At 43.9% G+C, this 27,685-nt stretch overlaps 1 protein-coding gene across 1 annotated transcript in view; it reads right to left on the minus strand.

Annotated features, from left to right (window-relative positions):
* PRR5 (proline rich 5) overlaps positions 1-4,778 on the minus strand; it is a 92,069-nt gene extending 87,291 nt beyond the window's left edge. Inside the window, exon 1 of the mRNA XM_051636128.1 lies at positions 4,737-4,778. The gene's annotated coding sequence lies outside the window, so the exon portion shown is untranslated. The remainder of the gene's footprint in view (positions 1-4,736) is intronic.
* Positions 4,779-27,685: the final 22,907 nt, after the last annotated feature.

Below are 27,685 nucleotides of genomic sequence, written 5' to 3' on the forward strand. Positions count from 1 at the left end.
TTAAGACATCAAAACACCCATGAAAGTTGCATTACTGTACTATCATACATCAAACTATTAAGTGCTCTCTTTAATCACACTTTTCATTAAGTGACCCACTTTTTATCTGAAAAGGAACAGAACAATAATTACTACTATACAGCAATGCCATAAAACTAATTAAGTTCAAACCAGCAATCTCTTTACATTCTTGGAACTGCATTCTAAAAAAATACCTTAATCCCAAAGCAATTGATTAAATCCAACCATGAGCAAACATGAGATCTCAGACTGAAGAACTGCTGGAGCAGATCCAAAGCAGCGGTCTCTGCCCTGACTGGATCACAGCCCTCGGCCCTTCTCATCTGTTTGTGCATCACCCACCATTCCAGCAGAGCTGCTCACCCCTTGGAAGCTGCTCTTCACATTTTGGTAAGTACATAATGTTGTGTCTATTACAGGACTCAGCAAAGGAAAAGGTAACTACTGTCCAAGAATATATTTATTTATTTTCCCCAATAATGGCTGTAACTTAAAGCAGGAAAACATCCTGAAGCCTGCTGCTTTCTAGCTTTTCCTTGAAAATTTTTCCTTCATAATTCAGCATGGATTCTAGGACACAAAATAAAAGTCAATGTAAACTGAGAAATATTTCTAGACCAGCCTGCTGTGCTCTACAGAAAAGTGTCTTCCATCACATCCTTCCTCTCATCCTCCTTCATGGCGTGACCAGAAAGGCATATGAGATGCTATAGCATTTGTTTTACAGAATAATGGTATGCATTTCAGCTGCCAGCAAGGTAAGTATTTGTATTTTTCTGGATCACAGGCTCCTATGATGGAATAAGATCTATCAATTCCTCCAGCCTATCTCCCTCCCTCTGAGCAACTAATCCAAGCTAGCAGAGAAAACTCAGGGGAGCTGAGAAGTTGACTCTGAGCAGAGGAGTTGCCTGCTAACAAAAGCCTTGTTCCTCAAACCTCCACCCTAATCCTCAGACACAGTTCAGCCAGGGGAGATGTGACCCTGAGCTGCCAGCCCGGCAGGACATTTTCCAGGGCTCTATAAGAGCTTTATGAAACCTCAATTGACAACACTTCCAGCATTTTTCATGGAAGATTATTTAGCCTCATTCCAGCAAGAAGCTTTTCTTGATGTTTAAGCTACCATTTATTTTGCAGCCTGCTAAGTCTAGTTGCACCCTCTTGCAAAGGCTAAATGCTTATCTCTTGAGTACTCACACCTAAAACTGTGGGTATCTTTGCTTCTTAGATAATCTATCTATATTAAGCTTTTTAAATCATGCCAGAGAAATCAGCTCCTTCGCTCTCCTAATCAGCTCCTTCCCTTCCCTTTCAAACCTTCAAAGGGCAGGTGTCCCATATTTAAGCCAGATGCATCCATACAGCACACCTAAAGCTTGTTATTCTTCCATTCACAACTGGGATATCACAGACAGCTGAGCTGCCTCGTATCATCACGTCACTGCAGCAGCCGTGCCTGACCACAGGCCCTCGGTTTGTTTCAGCCCCTGTGACTTTTCATGTGCTCTTTCACACCCAATACACACGTTAACCTACCGTTTATTTTATTTTCCTGTTTCCATCCCTCAGTCTCTTCTGATTTTTCTGCACCGTTGATCTGTCTACAGAGGGAGAGCTCGTTGCCAATAACTGCAGACACACAACTTTTACACATGAAAAGGTAAAATGCACTAAGCTCTTCTGATGCCTCTCATGTTCTTCCCTCGGTTGTCATCATCCTGGCTTCTACCTCATGCTGCCACTAAGCATAAATGCATTTTATTCCAATACAGGAGATGCATCACTAAGTTTCCCCCAAAGAGCTGCTGCTTTGTGTAAAAGGTACCTCCTCCATGGTGATACCCAATATCTTTCAGATCTCAACTGCCCCTCAAACCACTTGTCAGCCTCCCAGGCAGAATGAATTTCAGCCTGAGCTACACAAAGGCAGATACTGTGGCTAGTTGCTGGGCAGGAACGGATTTGGGGTTTACAGTTCCTCTGAGTCTTCCTGCACTCACAGGGTAATGTGGCAGAAAGAAAACATCTTTCAAGTGAAAAGAGCTTGGAATAAAATTGATAGCCCATTTTCCCCCCACACCTTTGTTTCGGATCCATAATAATTACAAGAAACAACGGTCAACTCAATTGTTCAAGCAAGGGAATGCCCAGCATAGCTATGTGGTGTTTTGCAAGTTAGCTGTCAGGTTTTGTTTAGCATTCTGCATCGGTCCTACAGTTTGGCTTGCCTGAAAATGTTAAATGCTAATGTATTTGCAGGGTGGCATGAGAGAACAATATCAGAATTTTACCTCACACCACAGCTCCTCGCTCAGCTCCATTCAACACCCCTTTATTCCCTGCCATATACATAGATTTTCCAGCTACTAAGAAAAGGGCTTAAACAAGAAAATCTTTACCTATTATTTTTCCTATTGAAAGACTTTCCCTGGCCTTTCTGCTTCAACAGTCCTAAACCACAGTTCAAACAATGCTTTAAAATCGCCTATGATTCCAACTGGAGATGTAGAGCAGGCAAGCAATTTCCTTAATAGCAGGGAATAACTACTTAATTCTAATCATCCCTGTAAAGTATTTTCCATCTTCCAAGGGCTAGGTATGCACTAGTTAATTAATCACTGTTTTGTCCACACCCCAAACTCGACAGTCTTATCCTAAGAAACCAGGAGGAGAGCAATGCCACCAAGAAGACATGCTCTTAGACAAGCATTTGTCATTTTCTTCTCCTTTGTGCTCAGTGTCAATGAATCCCAGGCCACAGATGTAGGCAGATAATTACCAGCTCTCACAATTCAACAGTTCCTTGAGAGGCTGCGGCTGGGCCTATTGGAGAGGCCAGTTTATCACTCATCTTAATATGAAGGCAATTTTTTTTTTGCAGTGATGTCGAAATACTTCAAACACTGTTAAACAATCAGAACCAGGCCTAAGTGCCTTCCTTCTGGCCAAAGGATGTTCTTGCCCATGCAGGGGAACAGACACTCACGTGAAGCAGGGCACAACCTGAATGCAGCTCAGCAGTTTGCACTGAACAACACAAGATCAGAATACGTTCCAGAAATTACAGTGCCACTATTGTGCTCCAAAAAAGCTCCAATTTTTTTCCTTAGAACTCTTTTTTTTTTCCCCTCAGTTTGCTTTTGTGACTTATTATCAGACACATATACAAGAGTGACTCTTTAAAGGAAAACAAAAAAGTAAGGCCAGAAGGTAGGCTGGTACAAATGGTCAGAGCCTCCAGAGCTCTCCCATCTACCTTGTTGCATTCAGTATCCATTACAGTATTTAACCCTATTGTTGAGACGGGAAATACTATTTTTAGCCCTTACCTATTATTTTTGTTCAAAGATGAAGTGCAATTCGATTACTGATCTTGCATTCTATCATGCATATGTGGAGCTTTCCATTAATCCTGCTGGCTTCTACATTAAAACAAATGGAAGTAGTTTTACTGGCTTGCTTTATTGTGGCTACATTTACAACTGTAATTCTATCTACCATAAAAATTGAAAGGAAACACCTCTAAAATGGTGGGAGGTATGACTGTACCTCCAGGCTTAGATATTATTTTTTTTTAAGTGCTCAGGGCTTGATTTTCTGAAGTGCTGAAAGACTCAGAACTTGACTTACACAGATACATTTCCCTCAGGGTCTCCCAAAGAATTTTGGGCATTAAAGTTTGAAAACTAACAGGAATGAACTTAAAATCTAGACATTTACTCTGGAGCCCAAATACAAGCCTACAAGTGTTTAAAATCTGGTTCTATGTTGGGTGATGAGTACTTTTGGAAATCCCTCTTACACTGGCAGCTTTGCAGTGTCTTTTTTACTGCATATCTATTGAGAACATGCCTTAATTCCATATTCCTTCCAGAGTCTTCCCCTAATTAAATTATTAATAAGAGAAAGATGAAGCATTGAGCCATTCATTCAATGGTGTAGATTATAAAGACAAAATCCCTGCCAATACATGTTTCATAGTAAGTCACAGATTAATAGACTACTACAGAGAAACTGGAGTTACATTCATCTGACTAACAGAACTAACTTTTAGATTTGCTATGGGAGAAGTTACCAACAAATCAAGAGTTTTGCTACGCAGCAACACAGCTCTACTTCCCACTACGCACTAGATGCCAAGTGTGTCCATTATTCTATAGACAGCCTACACTGAACTATTTATTTTATTCAAACTGTGAGAAAGCTGTTTAATTATCATCTACATCTCTTTCCTAAATGCGACTAGGTGTGAGACAGAAGAAAAGCTTTTCTCTTAAATGAAGCATCAGAATTTAGTTTTAGACCTATCTTTCCATTATTAATCAACATGCTGATAAATCCTAAAACTGATCGTTTCCTGTAATTAAAAATGAAATGCTTAAAACTACGCTGGCTGGAAATGATGAACATTAGAAAAGCTAAACCATTTCCTCACTCCTTTTTCTAAGGCTGTCTCTCTTGCTGCTTCTACAACATGAAACCGCTGGCACACATTCAACTTGATGCGTCCATGAAGAAAACCGGACCTTTCCCAACGATCACTTAGCGAGCTGCCAAAATTGAGAGCACATACAAAAATTGAAAAGAACGAGCCCATCTTCTTTTGCAAAAGAGATTACACACTTCAGGGTGGAAACATGCAAACTCACTCTGCAAAAAAAAAAAAAAAAACAAATGAAAAAAAAAATCTTACTCATGCATACAGATCTTACTTGTGTGAATAAGGCTTACAGCAGTCAACCCACTGGCATCACATTTAGAGGCACCTCCAGTTACCTGAGAGAACAATTTCAGACTGCAAAGAAAAGGAGATGAGTGTCTGCACAAACACTAATTTAACATTCACATAGTGTGCAAAAACTGCCAGCCGGAGATCTAGAATTAGCAGAAATCATCAGAACGGCTACGAGGGCCGTATTTTAGTGCACTTCACAGGAATAAACAAAGCCGGGAGCCCCCCCACCCCTCCCCATGGACCACGGAGACGGCTCCTCGGCAAAGCCCGACCTGCCTGCCTGGAAAGCCCCGACTTCCCAACGCCGCACGGCCTCTGGGCGGTGAGAGGGGTCCGCGGAGCAGCCCCCCAGCCCCGCGGCTGCCAGGGGACGGACACGCCGCACCTTCCGCAGGCGCCGCGCCTGCCCCGGGAGGGGCAGAGGGAAGGGACGGGGACAGACCCACTTCCCCTTCCTCAGTTTTCTGGGGCGATGCCGAGGCTGGGCACAGACCTGGCAGCGCACGGTCCTCCCCTAACCCGCCTCGCCCGGGTTGCGCGGTCCTCACCGCCCCCGACTCACCGTGCGCGACCGCGGCCGGCGCCGCGCAGGGACGGAGCCGGAGGGACGGAGCCGGAGGGACGGAGCCGGAGGCCCGGCTCGGCCCGTGGGGCGAGGGGGGAAGGTCCAACGGCGCCGCAAGACGCTCTCCCACCGGTGCTGCCGCCCGGGGCAGCGGCGCGATGCACAATGCGCGGCCGCGGGAGCCGCGCCGGCGGGGCGGGACGAGCCGGGGCGGGGTGGGGGGCGGTGCCCGGCGGCAGGGAGAGACGGGGACAACAAAACGCTCAGAAACCCTCAATCCGGGGACCCTCCGCGGCGGGGTCTCTCGGCCCCCGCTCCCGAGACCTCTCGCCAAGCCGGGGCCCGCGGGTGTTGAAAGGCAGCTCCTTCCCTCCCCGCTCCGGTGTCTCTGGGTGGGCAGAGGGACCCTGGTCCCCCCCACCGGGAGCGGCGGGTAAGGAGGGCTGTGGGTGCCGGCTGAGAGCCGAGCACGGGCCGGTGCGCGGTAGCTCCGCGCCGAGCGTGTTGGCGCGGGGTGGGGGGGGGGTGCGGAGGCACCGCCGAGGCGAAGCCTGGCCGGGGAACCCCCTCCCCGGCCCAGCCACCCGCTGGATTGCAGCTGCTGAGGAGGAAGAAAAGGGAGCAGCACGGAGGCAGAGAAATCAAACGTGTAGTTCTTGGGAAGAAGGTGCAGGTGGAGGCAGGAGTTTAATGGAGGCAGGCGCACAAATGAGCCTGACCGCGGGCATCAAGCCAAGGGCGTCATTTCTCGAGGCACGTGGATGCTGCTCCGGGGCCGGAGGAGCTGGAAGCCCACTGGGAAGCATCAAGCCTTGTGTCAGGTATTGGCGTGAGGACTCGTGTGTGCGGAGGTCCCCGGTGAGGGTTTTGCCGGGGCATGAAACCCTCTGCAGGGACAGCGTGATGCTGGCTGGCTGCAGTTGGCTTGACGGCTGCGTATCAACCAGAACTTGCGGTTTTGCCTGGTCTGTAGTTGGTAGTTTTGGTCTGAGTAATGGGATTTAAAGTACACCCTGCAGGGATTTAAACCAAAGGAAGTTTTATACGAATCAATTCCACCATGAGTTTCAGCCACATCAAATCGTAGCTCGCCTGGAGTATCTGGCAGGCGCGCTGCTCTGGTTTCCTACCTGCTTCAGCTGTCCCGCCTGAGGGAACAACCGTGCTGGGGAGAAGCGGACTCGAATGATGGCTATCTTGGAGTGTTCATGCCACAACATCATATCACAGTAAATGCGTGGTCTTCTGATCTCAGAAGGGGCTGCTCATGCTTCACTTCCATTTCGGAGGAATCGGTGGCTTACTGTATTTGTTTGATCCAATTTGTGTTTGCAATAGAATTACTTTTGGATGGTAACACTAGATAAAACCATTTAGCAGAGAAGAAGCAAGGATCATACGAAGTATTTCTCCTTTGCAGTGTTCAGGGCAAATTGTTAAGACTGTGAAGCAATTAATAAAGTACACTCTTGCCTATTGTGTGACTGACTGCAAAGACAACAGCAGCGCGTGAGTTGTCACTGGGTATTTATACCCAGGGAATTCATGGTGTCCTGCAGTTAAATGGTGAAACAATCAAGTTCGTTACCAAGTAGTCCAAGAGTTGTGTAACCTACAACACTACTGCACAGAAGAAAGCTATGGTTTTTCATCAGGTTGACTGACTCAGAAAGCTGGAGAAGACAAAGTTTGCCCTTCTAAATCAGTGGTAGAAGAATGAAATTAATGTCCCTGGCTGCCCTCATCCATAAATGCAAAGAAGAGTTAATCTGAGGATCAGAGAGCAGTTTCTTCTCCAGATCTGGCATTTTTTCAAACAGTAGGTCTCTAGAACAAACTAAAGCCCTTAGAAGAGACATTTTCATCACTGTCTGTTTTAAGTTGTCTTCATTTTAGAAAACTAAATTATTGTAACACAACTAATTAATACACAAAGGAACTTGAGATGGGTCTTTGACCCACAAATATTACAGAATCACTATTAATACTTTTTGGGTAGAAACTGATAGCTGAATTTGTCAACAGAAGCCTCAAATACATTAATTTGCCTTTTTAACCAAGCAAAAATGTACAGCTTACATTCTCTCTGGAAGTGTTCTAAGAGTTTCATTTTAAAAACTACACGCTCCCTAGCAATCATGACAATGAGAGAACTGATACTTACAGTTGGTTTTAATGATGATCACCAGCATCATAGCTACAGCTGAATGAGCAGCCTCTCTGTACCCTCCACAGCCAGCTGACTTCCATCAAAACTAGCATGGGCACAAAACTCCTTCTATTAGCAACCTCTAATGGGATCAGAGCCTCATTTTGCAGTATTAATTTGTGATCACTATGGGTTGGTGAATTACCACCCTGATATGGTTGGTATCTTGGTGTGAGAAATACTTACTGAAGCTTGGTTTTCACAACAGGAAAAAAATACCAAAGGATTCAATCACAGAGCCAGATCGAGTAGCATCAGTCAGAATATGCTCAAATCCTTTGCTAACAGCCAAAGGCATCCAGTTGCTTCAGAAGGAAGCCCTCTTAACTAGCAACATCTTCCTACTAGGGTCTCATCTGTATACTTACACTTTTTACTAGAGCAAGTAGAAGAGATGATGAGCAGAGTTTAGTACAGCATAGCTACACTGGTAACTGGTAACATGGAGACAGCAACAGTTCAGAGAAAGTGTTGACTAATTTTATTGCTCCCCATCAGTTCAATACTGATGTATGTGCATCAAGAAGCAGACTAGGAGTGCTATAACAGTAGTCAGTCCAGGTGACCAGAGCAGCAAAACAGGCTGCTGTAGAGTTGTCTGTACATAGGAACTAATACTTGATTTTTCCCCATATTATAAGATACAGCAAGCCCTCTTCAGTAGCTGTATAAAACTAGAAATGATCGATCAAAGCATGCCCAGGAAGGCAGCAGGAGCCAAATCAACAGGCAGCTCAGCCTCATTCTCTGCATTTCAGGTCCTCCCTTCCCAGAGCCAGTTTCAGATTTCCTTTTTGAACATGTGCTTCTAGCAAATCAGAAGGTGTGTGAAGCCAGCTGGCTAAGGTGGTGATGCAGAAGGATCCCCTCACTGCTCCTCACCTCTTTGCAAAGATGGCTTTGGTTGCAGGCCATGTGTGAGAGCTGGCGGGGCACACTCACACTGCAAAAGCCCAAGCTGCTGCCTTGCACATACAAGTACACTCCTGGTTGGCTGCTGAAGGGGGCAGAAATTTGTATGGCTGGAGTAGGAGGTTTCCCTGCGTGAGGGAGCTTGCCTAGCAGAGGGTCTGTGCTAAGCAGCAAGGAAAAGATACCTCGTGGGAGGGGCCAGGTCTGGGTGGCTACTGACATGACCCTGACTAACTTCCATCTTGCTTCATTTTCCTGCACTAGGTGACCAAAGGGAGCAGCAGCATTGCACACAGATAGCTTGAGATGTGGACAGAGACAGCAGCAGCTTTTAAATTAGACCACCAAGTTTATGAGCTTCTTTGCCCTCCCATGGGTGATGTCACTGAGGAGACTTAATTATGTGGCAAAAATGAGCTGGAATATTTAAAAGGAGCAGGGTCACCAGTGCTGCAGATGTTACTCACCAGGGAAGCCTGAGTGGCAGTAGTAAAGGCTGAGGCAATCAGAGAGAGCATCTGTATAAGCCGTGCTGTGCTGGACTGCCAAGCTCTGAGACAGCTCTGCAAGAAACATGGTCATCTGTGTGTCGTTGGAGATTCTGGTGCACATATTCTCAGGCTGCCAAAGAGACGGGAGATAGGTAAAGTTAATTTTAAGTAAACATTTCCTGGTGCCTAGTGGGCTGAGGTGGCATGTTTTTTAGATGTCTCAGCTATAGCAGCAGACAGAATATGTAGAGCTTTGGGAAATGTAGGGCGTTAGCTGTTAGAACTTTTTTTTGTGCCCTCAGCAGTTCACAATTATCAAAGCAAGGGCAAACCTCTTGTCTCCTAAAGTAAAAACTGCACAACAAAGTTATGGATGGAAGGAAATTCACACCAGAACAAGCACAGGAAACCACAGAGCTGCAGAAAGGATGAGTTAATGGAAAAAGGTTGATGTCCTGATACTGGGCAAAGGCTGTGGAAAACTACCAGCTCCCACTGTCAAACAGTATGACTGCCAGAGTGTCCTCAGTTAAGCCATAGCATGCCCACTCCAGGCAACTTCATTCCACAGATGTTACTGGAGGCAGAAACTTCCCTCCATCTGCAAGAACAATAGCTTGCCAAGAAGTTATTTTTCTAAACAATTAAGTAGGAACACAGAGAAAGCTCAGTTTTCAGCAGCTGGTTAAAATTAATATGAGGCTGGATTTACTTTATTGAACAGTAACAGGTTTTGGGTGCACACTTGTTTTACGTGTCCCTGCTGGTGCATCTCCTCTAATTAGACAAAGGATTGTTGTCAGAGGCACTGACAATGGCAAGCTCAGGGGAAGTGAAGATGAATCATAATCACAAAATTTCAAATAGGGCTTTTAAGGACAGAGGTACAGATGCAGACAGCAGAAAAGAAAATCTACCTAGGCAACCGAGGTGCAAGTAGATGATTAAATAATCTTCTCAGCTATAGGATAGCTGGGATAAAGACCTCTAACTTCTGATTCTTAATAGAGTTATAGAACTTTGGCTTCCTTCACAGTTTAAGTGGCTCAGAAGTGGGATGCTTGTCTCAACCTTCTGCCCACACCCCTTCTCTAGCAAAAGTAATTACCCACTATTTAACTTAACATGGAAAGACTTTTCGTTATTGTTTCTTGGCTTAGTGAAGTTGTTCACTGTAGATGTCTTTTTCATTTGAAAAGGAAAGATCTTATCTGATTAAGGATGCCCTCAGGTATCTTACCTTTTTTGTTTTGAGCTTGTTGGTTTTTGCTATCAGCCTTAGATAGAGCAAGTATCTAGGAATGGAGTGGAATCTGATTTACAACATAAGGGATCATATTTTGGTTTTCTGTAATGTATTTTATCCAAGAATACCAAATGCTTCACTAAAATTAATTAATTATCTCTTTCAAAACATCCAGTTGAGACACTGATAGTTATTTTGCAAAATAGCTGCAGTAGGTAAAATACCAAAATGCAAGTAAGCATACTTCAACCAAAATAGATGTAAAAGGTATGAGTTGCTGAAGGGCATGGAGCAAATCAGTGATATACCACTGATATGTGTCTTAGACATCCTGTGTCCCATCTCATGTTGCTTTTTGGTGGCCCAGGAACTTTCCAACCTCAGGATGTTCTGGTAGGTTAAATATGAGTACAGCAGTAGATGGCTGTCACCATGGATTCAACATAAACAAAGAGCTTTGAACATCAGAACCATTCTTTATTTTGGAGACGTTTTGGCCAACATTGCAGGATAGATGGGTAGTGTAGATAGGCCAGAGGGATGGGATGCCATCCAGAGGGACCTGGACAAGCTGGAGAAGTGGGCCCAAGTGAACCTCATGAGGTTCAACAAAGCCAAGTGCAGGGTCCTGGACTGGAACACCGCTCTTATGAAGACAGGCTGAGGGAGCTGGGGTTGTTCAGCCTGAAGAAGAGATTACTCCAGGGGGACCTTATAGCAGCCTTCCAATACCTGAAAGGGGCCTATAAAGAAGGCTGGGGAAGACCTGTTCACAAGAGCATGTTACGAAAGGACAAGGGGTAATGGTTTTAAGCTAGAGAAGGGTAGATTTAGGTTGGATATTACAAATAAGTTCTTTAATATGAGGGTGGTGGCTCACTGGAACAGGTTGCCTAGAAAGGTGGTGAAGGCCCCATCCCTAGAGACGTTCAAGGTCAAGCCTGATGGGGCTCTGAGCAATCTGTCCTCATGTGAGATGTCCCTGCTTATTGTAGGGGGGTTGGACTACATGACCTTCTTTAGAACTCCCTTCTGACCCAGGACCCATGTCATTCTATGATACATGAAATAAAGCAGAGGTTTCAACTTGACAGTCATGAGAGAAGGGAAGGAAACTGCAGTTCAGCTGACACAACAAAAATCAGCATCTTTGGTGATGCAATTCAGTGCCACATCAGCCCTGAGAACAATTACTGGTTGCAGTACTGTAGTACTCTGCAGAGATGCCAGTTGGGATCTCTGCTCTTTTTGCACTTAGCATTGTTCAAACACACACATTCACGTGAAGTCCAGCAGGAGCCCACAGTCCTGCACCCACCATCCCAGATATGACATGGCTTTGAACCACAGAGAGTAAAGAGAGATACCATCCTTCCTCCTGATTTTAAGTTTACTTGTAAACGAAAAAGGATTGGGTAATTTTCAAATGAAACTTTCATTAGGGAGAAAGTCTCAAATCCAGACTGAAACTTTTCATCCAAATTAGTGAGGCTGCCCTGAGAATAAACAACGCACCAGAGGACTGAAAATGCTTGTCCAGGATGCCAGGGACCCAAGTTCCTGCTTTGATTTAACTGTTTAATTTGCAAGCAGGTCTCCCGCAGCTTCTGTACGAGCAAAACTACAACTATGACTTTGTCTGCTTGAGGGAGAACCTCTCTTTGTCTTGTCTTTGAAACTATTCTGTTTCTGAACTGGGCACACAAACAGGCTCTTGCCCACAGACCTTCCTGCTGGACCTCAGGGAACTGCACAGTTAAGACATGAATTATGGGAGTGCCTCCATCTCTAGCAGATGAGATCCAGCAGCAAAAAGGTATCTATCCAAGCAGCTGTCACTGCCCTCTCACCCTATTCCCACCCCTACTGGCAAGGCCTGCAGAGAGGCTCCCTCTCCCTCACCGTGCAATAGGGCTGCAGGCATCGCTGTTGCCTCCATCTCTCAGTTTCTCAAACCTCCCTTGTGCTTCACATCAGTACAGACTGCCCCAAACTCTCACTGCTTGGCAGGTACTGGGGCTCTCCTGGCCACGTGGAGTATCTGATGGCTTTCTCAAAGCAGAACAGCTCTAATAACAACAACAAAAATATGTTGAAAAGTTGTTGCAGGAAGTAAAAATGGTTTCTTTATGGCCCTGCTGCAGGTACTGCAGGGAGTAAGGCAAGTGGTTTCTCGCTGTCATGTCAGTTACTCACTTTGGCCCAAGGAACTAGGTTACAGGACTTCTCTGGCCACCCTTTCTAAAATTTTAGGTGACAAATTTGGACCACTGTTTATTTCACTACTGGATCCAGTTCAACTCTTCCTTCCATGACCATGATGCCATGTAGCATGTTTGCCTGGCTACTGAGCAGTTGCCACACTCTGTGCCTGGGCTGGCTGCATTTCCCAGATTGCACAAGTGATACTTGCATCTCATAATGTCATTAAACGTTTTTTAAGTGCTAAGGGTCTTTGTCAAAGAAGAGGTGATACATAGTTACCATGCTGAAATTTCCCAGAACAATGAGAAGCTCAGAAGCAAGTGTGAAATGTCAGAGACTTTAAGGAAAAAAGTGTGGCTAAAGAACCTCCCATGTATCATTGAGTGATTCCAAGTTCTTATAAAAATATTTTTATTTTAGAATTTGTCACTTCATATTTTCTCATGGCTTTTTTAAACAATTTATTACAGTGCTGAAGCTCTTCCTTAAGAGAGTCTGGTTTGGTTTTTTTGTTGGTTTTGTTTGTTTGTTTGGTTTTTTAGTACTCTGTTAATACTCTAAAGATCAAACTCACTGTAGTTCTATGTAACAGATTTTAAATATTAATAGCAGCACACTAGTAATGCTGCAGGGAATAACATCTTCTTTAAAATCCATATACCAAAATTACTTTAATAAATAACATTCCAAACCTGATGCTAGACTAAAAGTAATGAAATTATAATTCACACATATTTGCTCCCTTATATCCATGGTTGTAACAGTTCTTTCAAAAGCATTACCATAAAAAGATCTGAGATTTCTGTAAGACTCCAACAACATAACCTATCTGTCTTTGCACAGCCACTGCTGTTTCCAAATAATTGAAAAAGAAAAAAAAAAAAGCTTGTTCTCTCTCAATATATCCAGACACATTGCTTCCATAATGACTGGCTGCCCAGGACTGTTTAGATCTGCTCCATCTCATTTATAATGCTTTTTTGCAGCAGCACCCGTAGCTGACCTTCCTCCAACAGCAAATACAAATTAAATCTTATATATTTGTGGGTTAGGAGTTTCTTGAGTTTAAGCTGCTGGGCTCTCCTGGCTACATAAGGCACCAAGGCATCGCCACACACCTTTATGCAGCTCACTTTCAGGAAGAGGAGCAATAAGAGTAGGGTGAGAAAATGTCAGCTGTTCAGGAGCATTACCTCTTTTGGGGAATGGCAAAAGACTCTGGGAGTTGTGTAAAACAGAACGTCAGTAGGTAGTCTGCTACTCAGTCAAATCCACAGTTTGCAAGTTCTATATTTTCAAAAAGTCAAGCGGCATATCCCCGTGGATAGGTACATACATAGGTTTGTAGCATTCCTGCTCAAAGGAGAGCTTTTCTCCTACAAACAGCTCAGCTCCCTGGTCAACACGACATGACATTTCCAAAGAACAGCTCTGTGGAAGAGAAATATCCTTGATCATGGTGCAATGTGCAGTCACTAAGGAGTTTTTCTTGTTGATACCTTGAAGAGAGACAGTTCTAGGAAATTGAAAAGAGAAAAACATGCATCAATAGAGAAAGACAAACAACCTATGCAAATAACTGGAAGAAAGGCCAGCACAATGGTAAACACTGCCTACGGACTTCAGTTCCTTTGGAGATGGCCTTTGCTTTGATGTGGCCATTATCAGGCAGCCAAAATATACACGGGTACAAGGATGATAATCCTTTCATCTAATCTGTTTTCAATCTCCTTTTAGCTGTGCAATTGTAAAGCCTTACAAGTGACTCTACAGCCTCCTACGTGCCAAACGTAAGCCCACTTACCAGCAGGATAGCTTTTTTTGTTTGTACTTTTGGATGGACACTTTAAAATCAGAGACATTCTGGAGTTCATGGGAAAAAAAAGAAAAAAGTGAAAGGCACAGGTTTAAAAGGCTGCCCCTCAGGAGCAGCTGGAAGCCTGCTACATGGAATATGCAGAAAAACAAGGCAGAAAAGCCCACCAAGAGCAACAGTCATAGATGAACAAGGTGGGTGGAAGCATAAGTAGGGCATTTGTTGGCTCCTAAATGCTCTGACTGTGGAAATCTTGTGTGCTCCTCAGGAAGCTGTTGTCCCTACCACTGAAGGAGCATTACCTGCCATGGACAAAAAAGCAACCTGTGTTCCAAAGAACGGTTAGAGCTTTTTTCTCTCTGCGCTAGAGATGTTATCTGTGCCACATGCTGCAGTTTCTGCTCTAATAAATACCTTTGTTTAATTAATAATTTGTAGGGGAAGATTCCATGATGTAAAAGACTGGTTAGACCAGCTACAAACCTGCTGAAGTTTCAGAGTGACATTGTATAACATTTTTCAATTTCAGCTGCACACCGATGATGCTTTTTTTTTTCCCCTGTTGGAGGTATCTATTTTCCTTTTACTGTGCTTCTTTCTCACATGGACAATACAGACTTGATGTACACTAGCATTTTTGTGAATACTGGGCAGAAAAGAACTTCCGCCTTCTCTCAAACAAATTTTTCTCTTCCTTTGCCAAAGCTTAAGGCTGGTGAGTAAGTCTAAAACCTAAAGGGGAATGGAGGGTCTGGTGTACCAGAGTCAAATTGTGTAGCTTTGCTGACTCCAAAAGAGGAAGGGGAGGGATGTGCTTCTGCCTTGGTCAGGGCAGGTTCAGTCCATACAGAGTTGCAGAGAAGGGAAGGGAGAGCATAGCTACTGAACCAGCCTTTAGAGATGTTTAATATGTACTCCTGCATTATTGAGGCTGAAAGAACTGGGATTGTTCAGCCTGGAGAGGAGGAGGCTCTGGGGAGACCTTATAGCAGCAATCCCATATCTGAAGGGGCTACAGGAAGGCTGGGGAGGGACTTTTTACAAGGGTGTGTAGTGATAGGATATGGGGCAATGGTCTTAAACTAGAGCATCTAAACTAAATTTAGATTAGACATTAGGAAGAATTTATTTACAGTGAGGGTGGTGAAGCACTGGAACAGGTTGCCAAGAAAGCTGGTGGAGGCCCCATCCCTGGAAACATTCAAAGTCAGGCTTAACAAGGTTCTGAGCAACCTGATACAGTTAAAAATGTCTCTGTGCACTGCAGGAGGGGCTGGACTAAATAAACTTTAAAGGACCCTTCCAGCCCCATACATTCTACAATTCTGTGATCACAGGGTTTGATTTGATAGTGAGCACCTTAGAAAGGCAGTATCACTAATGCATCTACCTGGAGCAGCACAAGAGCAGTATTCCTGATCTGCCAAGGTCAGAAAAATAAATGCTCCTCTGCCCTCTTCAGAGCATCTTCCAGCAGCCTCAAGTCAGAGCAAGACCATCCACATGCATGGTAGTCACTGTGCTGGTCTAGTTTAGTGGGATGTTTTGGTAGTGGGGAAGGGCCCCAGGACTGGCTCCTGTAAGAAGCTGAAAAGCTCCCCCTGCTCCAAATCAGGTGGCCAAGGCCAAGCTATCAAAGAGACAGTTGATTTGTCCCTGCAATGAAAGAACTGATACAAGACCTGAGCAGAAAGCAAGTGAAAGAGCTGAGCTCTAGAGGTGAGCAGCAGGGCCAGGGGGAACATCCTGAACTTGGTGAGGAAGAAGGGGAAGCAGGTGCCAGAGCAGAAGCTCCCCTGCAGCCACTGGGAGATGGCAGCTGTCCCCCTGCACTCATGGAGGAACATAGCAGAACACCACCTGAGGGCACCAGGAGGGGTGAATGTGGACCTGCAGCCCATGGACTTGGATCTGAAGCCATGGACGACCCCTAAGCCAGGGGAGGTGACTGTTCCCAGAAGCAGCCCTTGCCTCTATGGGAAGCCCAGGCTGGAGCAGCTTGCTCCTGAAGGACTGCACCTCATAGGAAGGACTCATGTCAGAGGGATTCGTGAAGAACTCTCTCCATGGGAGGGACCCCATGGGGAAGCAGGGCAGGACTGTAAGGAATCCTTCTTCCTGAGGAGGAAGGAGCAGCAGGAACCACCAGCCTGTGAAGTGACTCTAAACCCCATCCCCTGTCCCCCTGTGCCGCTGGGGGGAAGGAGGGAGAAGAACCGGGAACAAAGGGATTTGGGCCCGGGAAGAAGGGAGGGGTGGGGTAACATATGCAAGCCCTGCTCTGTTTGTGTCTGTGTCCTATGTGTGTTTGATTAGTGTGAAATTCAATTATTTTTTCCACAAGTTTTGCCTGGGACCTTAATCAGTGAAGAACCTTCCTTGTCCTTTGTCTCAACCCATGAGCTTCTAGTTGGGCTTTGTCCTCCCCACAGTGTGTGTGGGAGTGAGTGAGTGGTAAGGCCCAAACCACAACAGTGTCACAGTGCCAGATGGTTTCTGCCCCAGGAGGCAACACCTGAGCAGAGATGGGCAAAAATAAAAGCCACACAAGGAAGTGTTATTCTTCCCATCACACACTTCATCTGATCAGTAGTCCAGGCCACTGCCAGTGCCCTCTACTCCACAAGACAGATGAAAGCATAAACTATCCCACAACATTGCAAAACTTGGAGATACATTTTGTGGAGGCAGTTTTTCAATGGTAGAGATTTACAATACCCTGATGAAGGAAAGAATTGAAGTGTCCACTGTTCTGCAAAGATGAAGTTCCTCCACCCAGGCATGCAACTCAAAGCAGAGACCAGGCACAGAAGACTGAAAAGCACCTTAACCTCATAGTGCTCTGATGATTCAGTCTCAGGATTTCCTGCTAAGTCTGGTAAAATGAGATGAAAGTGTCATTTAGTATGATTATTCAATTCAAATCAGGTCAGATTGCTAATTAATTTTACGAAAAACTACCAGATTGCGTGGTAGGACTCCAGACTAGCCCAATCTTTGATACAAATCTGTCAAGACCTTTTCTTTCACAGGGAGCTCCTCAAAAACAACCCAGAAGGTGTTCAAATTTGTTAAAAGCCAGTCTCTATTAGACTGAAAACCTGACTTGTTTTTAGATCAGACAATCCTGAGTCACTAGGTAAAACAGAGAAGTAGTTAAAAAAGCTTATAAACAAATCTCCCCCCGCCCATTGTATCCTAGAAAGGCAAGCCAATGCTCTCAAGATAGATTTTGGAGGGTTTTGTGCATTGCAACTATCTGCAGAGTTCCCTTAGCCTCTAAGAAGCTTCTATCTCACATCAGCACAGAGCTTGAAGCATGCTCCCTGCTCCTCTTACCAGTCTCTTGCTTCCTCACTGGTCTGCTAATTACTGCCTGGCTAAAGTCTTGCTGCTGCTTCCTCTGATCCACCCCATAATCCGGATGTCTCTCTCCCTTGGGCAGATTCAATTGCTCCCTAAGGGAAGGAGCATCCCTTTCCCTTCCAGAGGCCTCTTCATCCAGCTATACTTTTCTTACCAGGAGATAATCTACAAAGTGAGAACAAGCAAAATAGATACTCTCTGTGATGGATAGCCATCACTGCTAGCCAACAGATGGCAATTCGTATTTGTTATTCTCTGAACTGTGCTAGGCCATGCAGTGACATGACATCCTGGCCTTTGCCTGTGGCAGTGACACAGGAGCTCCAGCACTAGGTCCTGCTCACAGGACCGGTGTCGAGAAACTTGTTTTCCAGCCTCATTAAGACACACAGGCAGGCTGGAGAGGCCTGTGCAGTGAGGAATAAGCCATCAGGTCTGCAGGACAGGAACAGCTGACACGCTGCAAATGATGATAAAAAGAGAAGATGTCATCAGATCCTCCCACAAGCTAGACTTAGTAAATCTGAAGAGGAACTTTCAGCATGCGAAACTTGGAAAGAGGACATTTCTAAAGAAAGCCACTTGCTCTGACAGTATTTTTGGGGGTGGTGGGTGTGAGATTCTCAGTGTTGAGACATGGAATTTGTCAAAAGATTGGGAAGATGCTTTAGCCAAGAAGCCCCAGGAAATATCTGTTGGGAACAAACTCCTTGTCAGATCTGATTGAAGCTATCAAAGGAGTCAGTTTTAACATGGTATTGCCATATCTGCTGCCAGTAAATGTTCTGGGAGGGATATAAAACTAAAATACATGTATTTAAAAGTAAAGCAACCCAAGACTTACTCTATTAGATCTCATTTTCTCTCATGTTTGGCACCAGAGAAGGCTGCAGAATCAAAGACCAGCACAATCCTTATTTTTTGCAGGAGGCTGAATACATGTATGGTTAATCTTAGTGTGTATGTGTGCTATGCATGCCAAATTGATTGTCAACGATAGCCTGATGACTGAAGGAGTAAAGAGCAGGGTCTTCCTTGTTCTGCCAACAGTTCAAGATTTTAATCCATCAGAGCCCATATTTTTTCCAAAAACACTTGTTTGTTTTTACCTATGCTGTACTTTTGCATGAGGAAGTAATTCCCACCCAGACAGCCACACCTTTCCAAAGTCTTAACTACGCTATGAAGACCTCCTGAACACCACCATGATAACAGAAAAGTGAATAGAAGCTTTTCTACATATCCATCAGCTGCATTGTCTCATGCTGAAACTGAGACTGACCAGAGCGGTCAGGAATTCTCCAGTCTGCTGTCACCAGAAAAAACACCCCGTCCATCAGTAAACCCTGTTCATAGATAGCTCCTGTTGCCCAATAGAAGAGGTTCTTGCTCAGCCCCAGCAGCAAGACTTCTTCAAGGTGTCCTTGAAAGAGCAACAGGACACAAGAACGTGTTAGCATGCATGCGTGGACTGCCACCCTAACTCTTGGCTATCTTCCTAAGCTAACTGAGTAGGCCCCTTGTGCAGGCCATGGGGAGAGAGCATTATATCCATCCTGTGAGCCAGGCAAGGTCAGCAAAATCCGGAGAGAACCACCTGAAGCAGCCAGGCTGAAGGTGCCCAGTCCCCTAGGGCAGTGTTTGCTGCAAAATAAAGGCCATAGATTCTTGCAGGGAAAAGTCTTCACACCACAGTACCACCACCCCCCAAGCAATCGCTTCTCAAGATTTATTTCTCCTGCACTAGCACATTATTAACACAGGCAGCAAACTCCCAGTCCTGCCAAAGTGCTGTGACCTTCCTCCTGCCTCTGTGCCTATTTCATTAATTTTGCCTCCCATGAGCGTGCAGCTTTCCAATGGGTAGTACTTTTAAGGATGCATGTAGCTGTCCGCAGACACTGAGCTAAAAAGCCTATGACTAAATGGAAGCCATTTGTGCCAGGAATTGGGCACACCCCAAACTCAGGGAGACTGAAACCAGGGGATTTTACAAATTCCACCTATCTTGCTCCTCTAGCATTTTTGCCCAACAATGCTAAATTAACTGAGAAAGCTTAGGGGGAAAAAACTCAACTCAGCAGTGCACAACTTGGCTGGAGAAAAGTATTCCTCACTCAGCAAAAAAAGAAAAGGAAAATGAGTAAAACAATGCAAACTATTTATATCATTCCACTTAAACAGCTTTTCAAAGGGTAGTGTGTGGGCGCACCACAATTATGCACTTTTAAGCTGTGTCTCACTACTGTTATGAAGTGGATTCTGTGAACTGGCTGGCTGAGGCCTCACAGGGCTGCACCTTCTGGGCCTCAACATCCCCCCCCAGCCCTGCCTCACAGATTCTCTCGGAGGTTAAACTCAGAATATCCTTTAATATATTGTGTGCGTCATTTTCACAACAAGAGTAATCACTATCGTATCAGCAATGGCATTGCAGCTGGAACAATGAGCTGTGGGCATTTTGTGTGCAGAAGTGCTGGCCTCAGCTCTCACAACATCCAAACTCAGCTTTTTCCATCAGGTGGCTGTAAAACATGGGGAGACAAGATGAAGCTGGTACTTTCAGAACTTCCTCAGTCTACTGAGCACCCAAGATATGGGCAACACCACAGAAGAACAGAAAACCATGTGGTCTTGAGAAGACCTTTTTCTTGAAAAACCTTGCCATACATTTGATACATCACACAGGTACAATTAAGCACACATGTGCAAGTACCTGCACCCAGAGGGCTCAGCTCTCAGTGAAACCAAAAGTGAAGAATATACACACCCTTTTGAGCTCCTTTTTACTTCTGGAGAAGTGTTTAATAGCCCCAGTTTAAACAAAATGTTCTCTTTTCCTGAACTGCTTGGGCATTAGGTCACAACATATATTTTGTCAAGTGTGGTGAATATTTAATTTTCCTACATACAAGCTTGGCTATCACTCACGGGTGTCTGCTTGATAATCTGGACTTCCTGTAAGCATCCTCTAATGAGCCCCTCTGCTAACCCACTACAGTTTTCAAGTGTACATGAAAGAACTCATCAGAATCTTGTATTTTTACTTGTGCTTTAAGTGATGTTTTGCCTAATTAGAGCATTCTTTCATTTTTTATTTTTTTTCCAAGTGTCAAAGCTGGATGCTTCAAAGGATCATTTCAGTCACCCCTTCAGGAAGAGAGAAAATTGCTCAGAAAGATTAAAGAAAACACAAGAGAGGGAGGTGCAGACAGATAGACAGAGTGCAGAATAAAGTATCTGAAAGCCTGATCCTACTCCCACTACAGTGAATCTGCAGAGAAAGTGGAGAGATCAAATATAATTTTTGCATCTAAAACATATTCATCACAATATACCAGAATAGTAAATGTGACTTTTGTGGCATTCATGAGATATTTTAGATGAAGCTCCTCTTCTTCAACAAGGAAGATCATAGCAACTCAGCTCCAGGTATCATATTCCAGTTCAGCAGCTCAGCTCAGAAGAGCTCCAGAAAAGCCAATTTTAATTCTGCATTCTCAATTCCTTTTTTCTTTCCTCCAGCAACTTAACTGAAAAGGGATACGCCTTAAATCACAATACCCTTTTTTCCCCCTGAATACACATCATAGATAAAGCTTTATGACAGAAATGTATTATTTGACATATTTCTGTAACATTTTCATGCTCTGCAGTCACTTCACTGTGTTTCTGTTGTAGGTCACACTGACAAAGAGAGGAATGTGTATATGCAGAAGAATTCAGAAGAATGAAGTCTTGCTGCATCATTATGCACTTATCAAAAAGATGTGCTTCAGCCTGGGCTATAGAGGAGTATCTGTGTATTTTAACAATGAAAGCTGAGGTGCCAATGCTTCAAAAAGTCTGCACATACATACAGAACCACCTACTTCACTGGGACTCTGCAGGGACGTCAGAGTATCTTTACACAGCGCTGTACCATGCCATGCAGATGTAGCCAGAAACAAAAATCCACACCAGCTTCGTCAGGCATCTAACTTAAGCTCCTTTTATAGTCTGACTAACGCTTATGCTGTCTATGTAGCTAGTGAATAACAGAGGATATACTTTGGGGTGGGGGGAGGAGACGATTCAAAGCACAAATGTTTAATGCCAAAAGAAGCAGATGTGATTAGTCCTTCCCAAAAACATTCAACTAAAGTTTTGTGAACGACCAGGATCTTTCAAGATACTAAATAGACACAGACATCTCCTAGCTCTTGGAGGAAGAGCCCACCCACATTTAAAAATGCTCTTTGAAAAACGTATCTGTGTTTTATCACACAGAGACACAAGTAAATTTGAAAGCCATGAATATTTCTAGTCTAAAAGTAGTGTTAACCTAAATATCAGGAATTCTGTGAGAAAGGAAAAGAAATTCAATGGCAAAAATGAAAAAGGTCAAACATCATTCTCTCTTCAGTCTTCCCTTTTTTGTTTGCAAGAAAGCAGATTATATGCTGGTGTCTGTATTTCAAGAGAGTTAAAAAAAATTATAAGGGTAAGATGGATGACTTTAGGACTGGGAAGCCTGCTTTCAGTCCATCATACAAGATAAACATGTAAGGAGACCTGATAATGCTCTCTTAACAAGCTAATATCACAAGATTTGTGATATTAAATGAATAATCAAGCTAGTAGCAAACAGTAATGTAAGATGCATTGATTGGAAGTTAAAGTTCAGAACTAGAGCCAGTACCGTTTTTTTGAGATATCCCATCATTAAAATGGTGACCAGTTAGGGAACCATTGCACTGGCATCTCCTCCTAGAGTACCTGTTCTGTAGTGACCTAAACACACTCCAGTCCCAAACAGAGGACTGATACACAATTTGTTTGGCTTACAATTAACTTCTTAGTTGTGTTATAGGTGTAAACAACCATATGCACACAGTCACAAAGGCACATGCACACAAAGTGTCACATGAATCTCACAAGGTCTCTTTTCTTGACTCTTTAGCCAAGGAATATAATAAACACATAGTCTAGAGAAAGTAACAAGCTTGGCAAAAATCCTTGCCTCAATTTCCTTGCTCTCTCATGTGTTCTTTAGTTTGGATCCATGCCTTCTGGATAGCCAGGACCCCCTACTGAAAGCTTTTCTTGTCACTCTTTGTTCTTCCATTTCAGCTGAGTATTCCTGGTCCTTCAGCAAGGTCAGAGGCAAGAGTCTCAACTCAGGGAATTTGTATTTCATCTAGTTAATTGCCAATCAACAGCAACTTCTGGTCATAAAATCAGGCAATTTGTTTGACTGAAAAAGGAGTGCAAACACTTAAGACCTATTTTTCCCCTGCTCACCTTAAACCAAACCCTTCTTTCTCCTTCTTCCTTGTCCCAGCTTCCAAAATTTTGCAGCAGGTCACTCTCTGTCCATCCCATTTCCTCTGGTGAGGAGTCAGGCAGCTCTGGGTGTTGTTGTTGTATACCTAACACTTTCTTCCTGCTACACTTGACTTCTCTACTCCTCTTCTTCTGCTCTGGCACAGGGCACTCACAGGCCCCTTGAGGGCACCGTGTCCTGGTGTGGACCATCATCACCCTCAGGGGCACCCCTGTTCTTATAAAATACATCATAAACTCTCCTATCAGCATCATCACAGTCTTAGTATTTTTTCCTTATAAACTCCATCCTTTGTCCATGACAATCTGATTCTAAGAGTTGGTCACAACATGGCTGCGAAACACACATGCATTTACCCTCCCCTTATCTCTGGGAAACTAGTTACTGGGTTAACCATCACCATAGCCTGAATTTACTACCTATCTCATAGTCCTCCTCCTCTTGTTCCTGCACACCAGCTTATCTGGGTTCACATTATGCTAGTCTCAATTTGTACATATTAAAATTCCACCCCTTGCCCCATGAAGCAGTCCTCAGCAGTGGGCACTGTAGCTATCTTAATTTAAATCAATGACACAGCTCCTGTCAGCTGGATCACAAAGGTCAACATTATCATAACCAGAATATCCAGTGCAAACTTTGTACCTTGTCCCTGCAAAACTTATAAGCAATAACATCATACCAATTTAAGCTATTCACTACAACTTCAATGTAGTGAGTCAGTTCAAAAATTAACATAACTACTGAGGTATTAATAAGTTCTTGAGTCCAAGAGGGCTTCATCCAGGCCCCAAATGGGAGGTGAACACCAATCACCTGATAAGTGTGAGTCTTTCCCCTTTGGGGGAGTAAAATGATGCACTGAGGGATGCAAGCTCTTTCAGACCTTGCTCCATGTCTTCTAACATTAACTGAGCTCTCACCTTGCTCCAGCAATCCCTTAACCTTCACCTTCCCCTCTACTTTCAGGAACCTCCATGAGTTCCTGAATGTTAAAAAAAAACAACAACAAAACATCAACAAAAATACCCAAATTGCAAAATATTTGGTGTCACAATTCCAAGCAAAGGAGACATTGATCAGAGAGCAGCTATGGTTTGCCATTTGATTTCTTGTTATCCACTATTAAACTGAAAGTGCTAGAACCACACTTGGCTTTATATAGCCTAGGCTCTATCTCATTTGACATGCTTTCAGAAGGGCATGTGCACATTTAGTTAACATTTGAGTTAAACCAAATGGGATGCTGCAGGCAAGGCTTTGTGGAAGGCTACCCAGGCAATGCAATTAGATTTAATTAGGCTTACAGCAGAAAAAAGTGATATAGGCACCATGCACAAAAACACGTGCAAAAATCGAACAACAGTGAGAGGGGGAGATAAAAAAAGAATAACTAAAAAAAAATACAGAAAACATGTCAGAAAAATTAATGGGAAGAACTGGGAGGAAAGGAGGTGACCAGGGCAGGTCTGCTAGAGCAGTAATTGAAAACTAGAGGGAGGATCAGGCTCATTCAGAAATATTCTTGGGGTAAATGAGAGCCTAACATTACTCAGAAGATACATCTTTAGTTCTTCAGGGAATTTTGGGCACAGGATGAAGACAGATTCCTGGCTAGAATTCATAACACATGTCTAATCTTTACATCTCTTTGGCCTGAGAAAAAAATTGCATTTAGTGTAGAAGATAGGTTTGCTAGGTTTTTCCCTTTGGCTAGTCTGAGGATAGCATGCTCTTCACAAACTGAAAAAAACTACACAGAAGAGGTAGTTGTAGATTATCTAAATAGTAGCCATACATTTGAAAAAAATGGGGCCTTTTGGTCCATTCTTTTCCTGCAAAAGCATTGGCAATTTTGGTTGGCTACAAGACCTGAAACCATCTGCAGCCAGAGTGGAAATTCTGATATTCCAGTGAAATAACAGTTTGCTCCTGTCGTGCTTTGGGCCCAACATGACAACCAAGAAATGGCAACGTGGCTGCTCACTCAACTAGCCCCTCCCCCCAACCCACACACTGGGATGAGGAGGACAAAGCTCCTGGGTTGAGACAAAGGACAAGGAGGGATCTTTACTGATTAAGGTCCTGGGCAAAACAGACACAAATTATGGAAAAAAAATAATAATTTCATTTCACACTAATCAAACACACCCAGGACACAGACACACAGAGCAGGGCTTGCATATGTTACCCCACCCCTCCATCCTTCCCAGGCCCAAATCCCTTTGTTCCCGGTTTCTCTCCCTCCTTCCCCCCAGCAGCACAGGGGGACAGGGGATGGGGTTTAGAGTCACTTCACAGGCTGGTGGTTCCTGCTGCTCCTTCCTCCTCAGGAAGAAGGATTCCTTACAGTCCTGCCCTGCTTCCCCATGGGGTCCCTCCCATGGCAGAGAGTCCTCCACCAACCTCTCCTTCATGAGTCCTTCCCACAAGGTCCGGAGCTGCTCCAGCCTGGGCTTCCCACAGAGTCAGGAACTGCTTTGGGAACAGCCACCTCCCCTGGCTTAGGGGTTGTCCATGGCTTCAGATCCAAGTCCATGGGCTGCAGGTCCACATTCACCCCTCCTGGTGCCCTCAGGTGGTGTTCTGCTATGTTCCTCCATGAGTGCAGGGGAACAGCTGCCATCTCCCAGTGGCTGCAGGGGAGCTTCTGCTCTGGCACCTGCTTCCCCTTCTTCCTCACCAACCACCAACACCTCTCTGCATCTCTAGCTCAGCACTTGTTCTTTAAGTTCTTGCTCTGCTCAGGTGTTACCTCAGTTCTTTTGTATGTTAATCACAGAGGTGCATCTATTGTCCCTCTAATGGCTCCTAGGCTGGGTTTGGAGCAAGGGGAGCTTCTCAGCTTCTTACCTGAGCCACCCATGGGGCCCTTCCCTCGCTACCAAAAAACCCAACAAACCAAACCAGAACAGCTTCATAGTTACTTGTATTTGTTTCTCGTTAGGAAGGAAACAATCAGTGGGGAGAATGTGCTTCATAAATAATTCTCTAACAAACACAACAAACAAACAAACCCCAACCAAAACCAAACCAAACAACAAAAAACTCTACATGGTTGAAAACACAAACACACCAAAAGAGAAGCCAATAAAGGTATTTGTCCTTAAAAACCCCCATAGCTAACAAGGCAGAAACACTTTGCTGCATTTCTTTGCTCAGCATGCACATATGGCAAGTGACATTCCTTAATCTTTGCTACACTCACTAGTTCTTTACATGTGCCAGCTTTTTGTTTTTTTCCTCTATTCAGAGAAATCCTCTCTGAGGCAGCCCTCTTTCCAACATCCCTCTTTTAGAAAGATTTGCAGATGAAAGAAACACGATATATTTTTAGGAGACCACTTCATGCAGGGCTCCTCCAAGCTCTCCTAAGTCAATGCATTCATCATCTGAGCTGTTTGTTGTTACACTAGGCAGAAAAATAAACCAAGAAAAGCAAAAAAGAAACATGATCATGAATGGGAATGATGATTTTGATTTGCTTGCAAAGTTGCACTGTTCATCCCTCTGGAATAATTAGATTGCCTGAGGATATACCTACGTATCTGAAAAAAGGCAAGTTTATGAGATAAATTAAATCTAGATATTAATCTAGATTAGAACACAACAAAACCACTTGCTGATAAAAAAATTTCAAGAACTGCAAAATAAAGGATTGCTTTCTATGAAGAAAGCCTTCTGTTCCCTGTTTGAGATAAAATTCTATGTTCTATATGAAATACAGATTTTATTCAATGAGCTCTCCCAAAACGAAGGACATACACTTTACAAAACCTTTCCTTTTTTTTTTGCCTACTTGAAGCTTAGGCTTTATATTGCATCCTGGAAACCACCATTACAAGGAACTAAATCATGAATTACATTAACCACATGTTATTAACTCTTTCAATTTCTTAAGTCTCCTACTTAAGGATATAGAAGCAACTCTTCTGGGCAATTGCCTTTAAACCTACAAATAGTGTTAATTATATTAGTGGGACTTAGTGGTATAGCTTAATATTCCTAAGTGTGTCTAACTTTAAGTGCTGGTCTCTCCTCTCATGGCTGTACCCTCCCACTACTTTTATTGCATCAAATAGAGATTTTTCAGCCATGTGTTGAATCAGATCAGTTTGCAGAAACAAGAAAAGGAACTTCCTGTCTTTCAGATGACTGAGGTGATCTCCTGCCACTGAGCCTGTAGGCCACCATATTCAGTACAGAGAAGCTGATGGGGACAGGGCTGCCCTTATCAGTTGATCATAAATCAGAAGGGGTGTGACGTGAAATCCACCGATCCACCACCTGGATATCCAAGGAGGGAACAGAAATGGTTGTGTGACACAGCTACCACATCTCGTTCACCCCCTTAAAAGTAGCAATGTAAATCGCAGATACAAAAATTAAGATCAACAACTAGTAACCAGAAGGTTGGCAACATAAGCTGCAGCAGTTATTTGGTGAGTAGTTATGAACCACAGAGCCAGTACTCTGAATTGAAATCAGTTTGTCAAACATTTGGAATCCAGCAGAAAAAAACAAACCCAGGAAGGATTACTTTGGAATGCAATGCATTCACTATGGTCTCCAACCTGTTTTCAGTTACACGCTTCTTAAGACATCTAATACATCTTGTGCTCTGTGCAACAGAGCAGTGATCATGCTATTAGCTTTCAATGATACCTAAATGATGAGCATTAAATTAAAGCAATGAGTTAACTAGGCTGGAATAACAATTGAAATCACAAAGAAATTAAAAAAAATATGAAAGAAACAATTGCTGGTAAATTGTGAAGGCATAATTCAGA

This window comes from Apus apus, chromosome 1, assembly GCF_020740795.1.
Source record: "Apus apus isolate bApuApu2 chromosome 1, bApuApu2.pri.cur, whole genome shotgun sequence".
Classification (NCBI taxonomy): Eukaryota; Metazoa; Chordata; class Aves; order Apodiformes; family Apodidae; genus Apus; species Apus apus.